This window comes from Staurois parvus, unplaced genomic scaffold (assembly GCF_062004578.1).
Source record: "Staurois parvus isolate SC_StPar_1 unplaced genomic scaffold, SC_StPar_1.0 ptg000814l, whole genome shotgun sequence".
NCBI lineage: Eukaryota > Metazoa > Chordata > Amphibia > Anura > Ranidae > Staurois > Staurois parvus.
In genome coordinates this window covers 401,285-412,916 of record NW_028318610.1, presented here as the reverse complement: position 1 = coordinate 412,916, position 11,632 = coordinate 401,285, and positions in this window count along the sequence as shown.

The window sequence follows — 11,632 nt, the reverse complement described above, 5'->3', positions numbered from 1 at the left end:
CTCATTCGTCTTAATTTTTTGTAATCATTTTCTGTAAAGAGGGTATAATGTCAGCCTTTGCTTCCATGCTACTGACAGATCCAATCTTGCAGATAATTACCATAAGGAAATTGATGCTTTAGTGTGCAAAGGAGAATTTAATTTACTCAGACATCCCACAGCACAATGCATTCCAAAGGATATCAGGATTTCATTTTTTTCAGAAATTAAATAGTACTATATAACATGATTACTTATTACTGAACACATTTTACAGCGTTTTTAAATAGTTTGATGTGATCACACATATACATTAAACATAAATTGCAAACTTTTCTTTGATTATGAATTAAACGCTTGCAAAATTGTGGAAAATGCATTGTAATATGAAACCTGGCAATATACTGTTCCTAACAAGTATACATTTTATTGTGTTCAAAACAAGCACACAATGGGTCTGATTTACTAAATAAAATGTGCATACACTGTCACAATGATGTACCTGCAAACCTGGTCAAACAGCCAAAGCCAACACTCATAGTATTTGTGAATGCAATGCTCACAGCCATACACACAACTGTGATGGTACGCATATGGATTATTTAGTGGCTAATATAGGTGTCCGTTTATGAACCAGCGGTAATAGATCGCTGCTCAGTTCTCCGGCATTCTCGGAGAACACAGTTCTCCTGTGAATGCAGTTTATGAAGCAGTTCTCCGAACGAAGGGAGAACGGTCTCCAAACGCTGGAGAACGGTCTACAAACTCTAGAAAACGGCTGATTTTACTATAATCTCGCGAGATTACAGTAAAAGATCAGTTTACTAAGCAGAGGTAAATTATCTCTGCTTAGTTTTCGGTCCCTCCGATTCTCCAGCTCTGGGCTGGAGAATCTGGAGGGAGAACACAGATCTCCAGAGAAGGGCTGACATGATCTCCTGAGTGTCATAAACTGTGAATGACCAGAGAATAGCTGAGATCTATTGAATCGCAGCTATTCTCTGTGTCATAAACGGCCACCATAGTTTGCTCAACTGCACATGCTCCAGTACCTAAACATACTGTATGCTAGAAAAGTTGTAAATTCCTAAAATGAGGTTTTCCTCCAATGTCTATCATGCATATGTTATCTATTTTGCACTCATATATTAATACTGAAGTGTGCTCTGATAAAATTGAAGTTGATTGCAGAAAGGACCATACTGTGTGCTTTGTATAGACATGTTTTGGCCATGAAAAAAGCAGTTTTAACACAGCGCTCAACAGTATAAGTGAATAATAATAAAAATAAAAAATGATAACAAGTTATAACGTGTCCATCCACATCCAATGTGTTATGCAGTGTTTCCACTTCTATATTGAATCCTTCTTCATAAAGTGCACCATGCTCTGCAAACCATAAAGTGACTTCATGCTCAAAAAACACACAATGTGATCTGTGATGTGATCTGTGCCCACTCCTTTGACCACACACACCAGATAAGATGGACCCCCTGCTGTTAGCAGAAGAGTCAAATGAGCTCCTTCTGGTGAGGAATGCCTCCCTTATTCCACTCTATGTTGTTCTCCACTCTTCTTTAGATATTCAGCTCCATTTAACCTCCCTGGCGGTATGATTATTTCAGATTTTTTGTGCTGAAAGCGGTACCATTATTTTACACTGTTCTACTAAAATCAACTCAAAGACTCGTGTCTAAAAAGTTTCTTATTAAATAAAATCATTCATGGAATGTTTCTATGTGAAATGGTATATAGATTTTTGGTGTGGCATTTGGTATCCTAGGAACCTGGAGGAGATCTGGATGTCTCTTTTTGGTCAATGTTCTTGTGATATAATAAGAAGTGCAGCAGTAATAAGGAGATGGTCTTCCTTGGTAATAGCTATACTGTATATTGGGTAACTTGTATTTGTCATTTTCCATACATTAACCTCCCTAGCGGTCTGATTATGTCTATATTTCTGTGCTCTAAGCGGTACTTTTTATGTATGGAAATATGTAGTTTTTTTATTGTAGGCTGTAATATTTAGGAATAACTCACTGAAATCTGTCCGAACAAGAGTCTAGTAAACATCCCGGGTAGGATAAAATTTGAAACACAAAATCATAAATTATAATTTAATAAATAATCATAAAAAATAATATAATAATACATTTAATTCAATAATATAATCAAACCAAAAACACTGAAATTTGAAATAGAGCGCCAAGTTCACACATTGCTGAGCAAAGTCGCAAAATCGTTTTCAGTGTCTGATGACGCATTTCTCCACAAATCATTATCACTCAATTCTGCAAGTGGTTCTGATTTACTATCGCTGTTCTCTAGCTGATCTAAACCCGCTTTTGACCTAAAGGGACGCTTTGTGGACACCATGGACTTTTCTAAGTTTCCAGGCAGAAAGAACAGTCAAAATGCAGGCAGGGGACAGGACAAAGCACTCGGGACAAAATGTATGTGAAATGGGTTGAAACAGCAATGTTTTACTATGTAAAATTAGTTTTGAAAAAAATTACGTTTTTAAAAAATTTTCAAATTTCCCGCCGGCACCCGTACGTCCCGATGTCACAGGGACCGGAACACAGAAGCCGGATGCCGACATCAGCCGGAGGATATGGCCGGGGATGCTGCAGGGGACGCATCACGGGAGCGCAGGACAAGGTAAGTGCTGCAGGGACTCCCTATACAGCGCCGCATGGTAAGCCCGAGTGTAGTTTGGGGTTACCGCTTTTGGTACTGAAACTTTACCCCGAGCTACACTCGGGAATACCGCCAGGGAGGTTAATGATGTGAGGTATAATGGCTATGAGTAAGGGTGACTGTTCCTTCAGGCACAGGAAATCAGATGAAAAGATGGAACCATCACAGTGTAGTATTCATTTTTATTTAGAAGATAGAGAAATTGCACTTACACCTAAAAATCACAAATATCCACTTTGAACAAGACCTGTTAGGGCAGCTGAATCACAGTCTAGGAACGCCGCTGGACCCCGTGTGTTCCACGGGACGGATGTGACATCACCAGAAACTGGGAGCTCTGTCCAATGCGTTTTACCCCTCCCACTTGGCATCTTCAGAGACAGCATCTTTTCATATACTGCTGCTTTTGAATGATAACTTTAACCTCCCTGGCGGTATTCCCGAGTGTAGCTCGGGGTAAAGTTTCAGTACCAAAAGCGGTAACCCCCCCGAGCTACACTCGGGCTTACCATGCGGCGCTGCATAGGGAGTCCCTGCAGAGCTTACCTTGTCCTTCAGTGTCCCCAGCCATCTCCTCAGGCCGATGCCGGCATCTGGCTTCCGTGTTCTGGTCCCTGTGACGTCGGGACGTACGGGCGCCGGAACCGGCAGCAAATTTGAAATTTAAAAAAAATTTCATTTTTTTCAAAACTAATTTTACATAGTATAACATTGCTGTTTCAAACCATTTCACATACATTTTGTCCCGAGTGCTTTGTCCGGCGCCCTGCCTGCATTTTGACTGTTTTTTCTGCCTGGAAACTTAGAAAAGTCCATGGCGTCCAAAAAGCGTCCCTTTATGTCAAAATTGGTTTTAGACCGGCTAGAGAACAGCGATAGTAAATCAGAACCACTTGCAGAATTGAGTGATAATGATTTGTGGGGGAAATTTGTCATCAGACACTGAAAACGATTTTGCGACTTTGCTCAGTGATGTGCGAACTTGGCGCTATATTTCAAATTTCAGTGTTTTTGGTTTGATTATATTATTGAATTAAATTTATTATTATTATATTATTATTTTTTATGATTATTTATTAAATTATAATTTATGATTTTGTGTTTCAAGTTTTATCACACCCGGGATGTTTACTAGACTCTTGTTCAGACAGATTTCAGTAAGTTATTCCTAAAAATTACAGGCCTACAATAAAAAAAAATACATATTTTCATGCAAAAAAATGTACCACTTTAAGCACAGAAATATGGACATAATCAGACCGCTAGGGAGGTTAACTCAAAACACCTGTAAAGGTTTCCTGAGCCTTTAAATGGTCTCTCAGTCTGGTTCAGTAAGTTACACAATCATGGAGAAGACTGCTGACTTAACAGTTGTCCAGAAGACAGTCATTGGCACCCTCTAGAAGGAGGGTAAGTCACAAAAGGTCATTGCTAAAGAAGCTGGCTGGCCAAAGAGTGCTGTATCCAAGCATATTTATGCAAAGTTGAGTGGAAGGAAAAACCGTGGTAGAAAAAGGTTGATTTCGTGTTTCAAGTTTTATCATATCCGGAATATTTACTAGACTCTTGTTCGGACAGATTTCAGTGAGTTATTCCTAAAAATTACAGCCTACAATAAAAAAACTACGTATTTCCATGCAAAAAAATGGTACCGCTTTCAGCACCAAAAATCGGAAATAATCATACCGCCAGGGAGGTAACGTAAAAGAATACCCATAACTGAGGTGTCCGTTTATGAACCAGCAGTAATAGATCGATGCTCAGTTCTCTGGAATTCTCGGAGATCACAGTTCTCCTGTGAATGCCGTTTATGAAGCATATGTAGATCAGTTCTCCAAACGAAGGGAGAACGGTCTACAAACGAAGGGAGAGCGGTCTACAAACGCTGGGAAACGGCTGATTTTACTATAATCTGGCGAGATTACAGTAAAAGATCAGTTTACTAAACAGAGGTAAATTATCTCTGCTTAGTTTGCGGTCCCTCCGATTCTCCAGCTCTGGGCTGGAGAATCTGGAGGGAGAACACAGATCTCCAGTGAAGAGCTGAACAGTTCTCCTGGGTGTCATAAACTGTGAATGACCAGAGAATAGCTGCGATCCTCTGAATCGCAGCTATTCTGTGTGTCATAAACGAACACCATAGTGCCTTATATGCTTTGAAAGCATAGTGGGTGGAGGTTTTTGAGTTTAACATTTTTTCCTTAATATGGAGAATGTAGGTATCATTGCTTATGTCTTTGGAGGAGCAGATAATAAACATGTTTTTTTAGGTTCAGGTTTCTCTTATACAACTACTCCAAAAGAGGAACAAGCACCGGATGGCATCACCACTCCCATGTTGCTTTCCTAGTTTGAATCAATGCAAGACACCAAAACATTGTAGCCACAGACTTTAAAGGGCACATAGAACATGAAGTTTATTGTACAATGTTAAAAACACACATCAAAACCATGTCCAATACTTTAAACACAGGGTTCACAAATATTTTCCATCAAACGATCCGCATGTCACTTCAATGTGTTTTGAATGATCAAAGCATCTTAGGAGCACATACTGCATGAATACAATCTATGCAGTTGAACCAAGTTTTTTTAAAAACAATAGGTGTGTTTGTTGTCTGCTGAACCAAGGCTAGTACAAAGTGTCATTTCTAAGAGGGGGACACAATAGAGTGACAAAAAAGGCCAAAGGACATCCAGACCTTACACAAGGGATGTCATAAACAGACCACAAAGCCCGAAATGTCAGTCCTGTCTCAGAAGAAACAGTTTACAGGTCTCCAATGAAGGTCCAATACATCAGTACAAGCCCCAGAATGTAACCAGTCCTGCATTAACATCCAGTATCTCCCGGCAGTCTCAAAGGTGAGTCTATGCTTTGACTCCTTTATGACCTTTCAAAGTTTTAACCACTGCATTTTCTTTTTTTACAGATTAGGAGACTATGAGCTACAGTGTGAGTAAAAGTAGTGCAAGAAATAGGAGATTAGGGAAAGTTTCCTGCTTGCTCTGCAAGAACCCGGACCCGAAAAGGGGAGAAACTTCCCCTTCTGTAGTAGAGTGACCATCGTCTAGCATTCATGCAAATTTTTATTTTTAAAGCGGAGTTCCACCTGACCTATAAAAAAAAAGTCAGCAGCTACAAAAACTGTAGCTGCTGACTTTTAAAAAACAGCCACTTACCTGTCCCCTGGTCCCGTGGTGTGTCCCCCGCAGCTCGTATTCCAGGAGGCTGGCATCTTCAGTGTGGGCACCCGGCTGTGATAGCTTGCGGCTTCACAGCCGGGTACCCACTGCGCATGAGCGAGTAGCGCTGCACTTCGTGAATGGTCCTGTAGTCTTCTGGGATCTATCACGTGTCCCAAAAGACTACAGGGAGGACAACTTCCATTTCCAATCGCCTAGGCGATTGGACCGAAAGTGGGAGCAGGTACCTGTCAAATTTGGGTACCCGCTCCCTCCCCCGCTCCCCAAAGGTGCCAATCCTTAATGGGGAGCGGGGGAGCAGTCCTTAAAGCGGAACTTCCCTTTTTGGGTGGAGCTCTGCTTTATTTCCATTTTTCGGGCTGGAAATCTTCCACTATGTTTTAGCTTAAAAATGCTGTTCCACAGAGTCAGTCATATTAAACTGCAACATCCCAAAATGTGTTATTTAGTTCAATAAAGAAAACCATAAAGAAAAAAAAACAATTATACTATTATCCTGTTGTACATAGCAGAAAAAATGTCCATCTTCTGTTGCATTTCTACGTTTGGCTTAAAATTTCCTTAGACAAATTAAAGCATTGTACTTTGTGATCACTAAACATACGGCTTATATTGCATGAAATTAATGATTTGTTATGGAGCATAGTAAAAAATAGGACTATCCAGTTCAACTTGCCAGGCTACCCCAGTCTAAAAATGGCTATTGTCGGCAAGGAACATGGATAAGTAAAACCCCTGTTTTTAAACACACGTTCTTAGATTAATTCGGTTTTTGATAGTTGGCTAACTGGCTGGCAGTTTGAACTGGCTTTCTTATCCCCCTCTTTTGATAAGTTATACCTATCCATGTTCCTTGCTGACAATGGCCATTATTAGACTGGGGTAGGCTGGCAAGTTGATCTGGATAGTCCTATTTTTTACTTTGTGACGCCTTCCATGTTCACTGTTTAACCTCCCTGGCGGTATGATTATTTCAGATTTTTGGTGCTGAAAGCGGTACCATTTTTTTGCATGGAAATATGTATTTTTTTTATTGTAGGCTGTAATTTTTAGGAAAAACTCACTGAAATCTGTCCGAACAAGAGTCTAGTAAACATCCCGGGTATGATAAAATTTGAAACACAAAATCATAAATTATAATTTAATAAATAATCATAAAAATAATATAAAAATAATAAAAAATTTAATTCAATAATATAATCAAACCAAAAACACTGAAATGTGAAATAGAGCGCCAAGTTCGCACATTGCTGAGCTCAGTCGCAAAATCGTTTTCAGTGTCTGATGACGAATTTCCCCCACGAATCATTATCACTCAATTCTGCAAGTGGTTCTGATTTACTATCGCTGTTCTCTAGCTGATCTAAACCGCTTTTGACCTAAAGGGACACTTTTTGGACGCCATGGACATTTCTCAGTTTCCAGGCAGAAAGAACAGACAAAATGCAGGCAGGGCGCCGGACAAAGCACTAGGGACAAAATGTATGTGAAATGGGTTGAGACAGCAATGTTTTACTATGTAAAATGTAAAAAAAAAAAAATGACATTTTTTAAAATTTTTAAATTTCCCGCCACCGGCGGCGGCGCCCGTACGTCCCGACGTCACAGGGACAGGACACAGAAGCCGGATGCCGGCATCGGCCGGAGGAGATGGCCGGGGACGCTGCAGGGGACACATCGTGGGAGCGCAGGGTAAGGTAAGTGAAGAACACATGCCGGAGCAGTGCCGCAGGGTATGCCCGAGTGTAGCTCGGGGTTACCGCTTTTGGTACTGAAATGTTACCCCGAGCTACACTCGGGAATACCGCCAGGGAGGTTAAAAAGCCAGTTATAGACCTGAGTAGTTTTTTTTTTGTATGTTAATTTTGGAGGTTCAGTGGGTGCATTGGACACCCTGGCTGCCGTTGTGCTACATGCTAGGTGTCAGGTGCGCTCCCATGACCTTAATGAGGGGGGGGGTTCCCTCAGGTTCACCTGCCCTTGTTTCTATCCATTTAACCTCCCTGACGGTATTCCCGAGTGTAGCTCGGGGTAAAGTTTCTGAACCAAAAGCGGTAACCCCGAGCTACACTCAGGCTTACCATGCAGCGTTGCATAGGGATTCCCTACAGCACTTACCTTGTCCTTCGCTCCCGCGATGCATCCCCTGCAGCGTCCCCGGCCATCTCCTCCAGCCAATGCTGGCATCCGGCTTCCGTGTTCTGGTCCCTGTGACGTCGGGACGTACGGGCGCCGGAACTGGCGGCAAATTTGAAATTTTTAAAAAAGCCTTTTTTTTTAAAAATTATTATTACATAGTAAAACACTGCTGTTTCAAAACTTTTCACATACATTTTGTCCCGAGTGCTTTGTCCGGCGCCCTGCCTGCATTTTGACTGTTCTCTCTGCCTGGAAACTTAGGAAAGTCCATGGCGTCCAAAAAGCGTCCCTTTAGGTCAAAAGCGGTTTTAGACCGGCTAGAGAACAGCGATAGTAAATCAGAACCACTTGCAGAATTGAGTGATAATGATTCGTGGGGGAAATTCGTCATCAGACACTAAAAACGATTCTGCGACTTTGCTCAGTGATGTGCGAACTTGGCGCTATATTTCAAATTTCAGTGTTTTTGGTTTGATTATATTATTTAATTAAATTTATTATTGGAATATTAATTTTTTTTATGATTATTTATTAAATTATAATTTATTACTTTGTGTTTCAAGTTTTATCATATCCGGTATGTTTAATAGACTCTTGTTCGGACAGATTTCAGTGAGTTATTCCTAAAAATTACAGACCTACAATAAAAAACTACATATTTCCATGCAAAAAAATGGTACCGTTTTCAGCACAAAAAATTGGAAAGAATCAGACTGCCAAGGAGGTTAATTGTGGAGGTTCAGTGGGTGCATTGGACACCCTGGCTGCCGTTGTGCTACATGCTGGGTGTCAGGTGCGCTCCCATGACCTTAATGAGGGGGGTTCCCTCAGGTTCACCTGCCCTTGTTTCTATCCATTTAAATGCATGTGCCTCCATTGTGAGGACTCACAAGATTTATAGAGTTAGGACCACAGATACTCAGGGTGCCGTGATGTGGCTCTGTGGCTTACGTATGTATTTGGAAATGTGTGCTAACTAAACCCCTGTTTTTAAACGCATGTTCTTAGACAGGTAATTTGGTTTTTGATAGTTGGCTAACTGGCTGGCAGTTTGAACTGGCTTTCTTATCCCCCTCTTTTGATAAGTTCTACTTATCCATGTTCCTTGCTGACAATGGCCATTATTACACTGGGGTAGGCTGGCAAGTTGATCTGGATAGTCCTATTTTTTACTTTGTGACGCCTTCCATGTTCACTGTTTAAAAAGCCAGTTATAGACCTGGGTAGGTGACCAGTTTTTTCTTTGTTATGGAGCATCTCAGAAAAATTCATATGCAAGCCACTGTTAGTTGAGTAAGAACAAGTATACTATTAACCTTTTGTAGTTTGCAAAGAAAAACTATGTGTTTGTGCATTATTATTTTTCAGTGAAAGTATTTTCTGTGCAAATTATATCTTGGATTTTCTTTTATAATCATTTAAGATTCACACTATACAGTAAACTTCTTGCAGTGTCTTCCATAAATTAAACCATGGCAACATCTAATGTTTGTGTAGTATTATGTTCAGCAGACTGTGTTCTTCTATTGTTGTGATTTAGATGACGTTCAGAGCACATTTTATGCCCAATTCATGCAAAACTCCACGTAATCCCAAGGGGTTCACATACTTTTTCCTGCAACTGTATGGTTTCCAATGGCATAGTTCACACCAATGATGTCAGTTCTAGGGTGTTCCAGTTACAGAAAACAAGGAGAACATGATGCATTTCTCCTGCAATAGACTGTATTGGAACGCACTAAAACACATCAAGAACGCCAATATCCCGGTACATTGAAAACAAAACAGGAAAAAAGAAGAAGAAAAAAGTGTTAAAAACCTGCATGCAGAAACACATCCAGAACAGATCTGGAGTGCATTTTTTGTGGTGTGAACCAACCCTCAAGAAGCAAGCAATAATGACAAAAGTCATATAAAGAGAGTGGCACTAGCTATGGCAATGAAAAAAATAACATCCCAGTGCCATCTTATCATAGTATACAAATTTCAGTGGCGATAGCAAAAATGTTTCTAGTAGCAGCAAAGTTTTTTAGAAGGTACTGTGGTTCCCGAACTTGTTGCTGTAATATATCAATTTATCCTATCCAAACAGTTGACCTTGTTCATGGTTCAGCTTCAGTCACAACAGAAGGATAACTCTTAATAAAGTTATTCTGCCATATATTCCTCCTCATCTCTTCTAACACCTCTTTGCCTGTTGAAATGTTTTTTTTTAATTTCTACCCGTCCCTTTCGTAAGAGACGCTGCCATTTGAGGTGACGGCACAAAGCTCTTACATAAATCTGAACACATTCAATTTGTGGAACACAAGAAGCCATACAAAATTCACAAAAGTTTTGCGTATGATGTGATTAGGCAAAAAAATGGGATGTAATGAGAAGGATGGGCCTAATGCTTACTAATGTTTATGGGACTAATGTTAACCACATTTGTGGTTGGTGGTGGTTATAGCACCTATGGCAATTGTAAAGGTGGAAAAGGTAAATTCTAACAATAGGAGAGCAAAGCAACCTAAAGGAATATTTTTGTACACCTATTGAGCAGCAATGAGGCACCTTACATAACTGAATGAGCATTTAACGTTGTATCCTCCATCATGCCAGGGTGCTCGGTGTAATCCAAGACTCTGACCCCTGCTTTGGGCCCCACATCCAATCCCTGGCTAAATCCTGCCGCCTCAACCCCTCTCTGACCAATGACACCACAAAACAACGTATCCACGCCTTGGTTTTATCCCGCCTCGATTACTGCAACTCCCTCCTCACTGGTCTACCATTACACAGGTTATCCCTCCTTCAGTCTATTATAAATGCTGCTACTAGACTCATACACATTACCAACCAATCAGTGACTGCTGCCCCTCTCTGCCAATCCATTCATTGGCTTCCACTAACCCAACGTATAAAATTAAAAATACTAACCACAGCATACAAAGCCACCTACAACGTTGCCCCTAGATACATCACCAACCTCATCCACAGATAGTGTCCAAATCGCCCACTCCACTCCTGCCAAGACATCTTGCTCTCTAGCTCCCTCATCACCTCCTCCCACGCTCGCCTCTAGGACTTCCCCAGAGCCTCTCCCATCCTCTGGAACTCCCTACCACAATATGTCCGGTCAGCCCCTGCCATGTCGGCCTTTAGGCGATCTTTGAAAACTTACTTATTCAGGGAAGCCTACCCCACCTCCACCTAAGAACTGTACTTGAGCTACCCCCATCAGAACATGGCCTACAGCTATCATCTTTTGTACCACCTCCCCCTTCCTTTAGATTGTAAGCTCCACGAGCCGGGCCCTCCTATTCCTTCTTTACTGAAATGTATTGTAATTGTATTGTCTCCCTTATATTGTAAAGCGCTGAGCAAACTGTTGGTGCTATATAAATCCTGTATTATAATAATAATAATAATAATAATAATCATGACCTGTGGATCCTCCTGCTAGCTTCTACACACTACAAGACACAATAGTGACATAGAGGCCCAAGGGAGGACCCACTGAGTATGGCAGAGGCACCAGCATCTGACACACCAGAAAGTATTTTGGATGTGAAATTTCTATGGACAGCTTGGCTCTGCAATAGAACAATGATTCTACAAACAA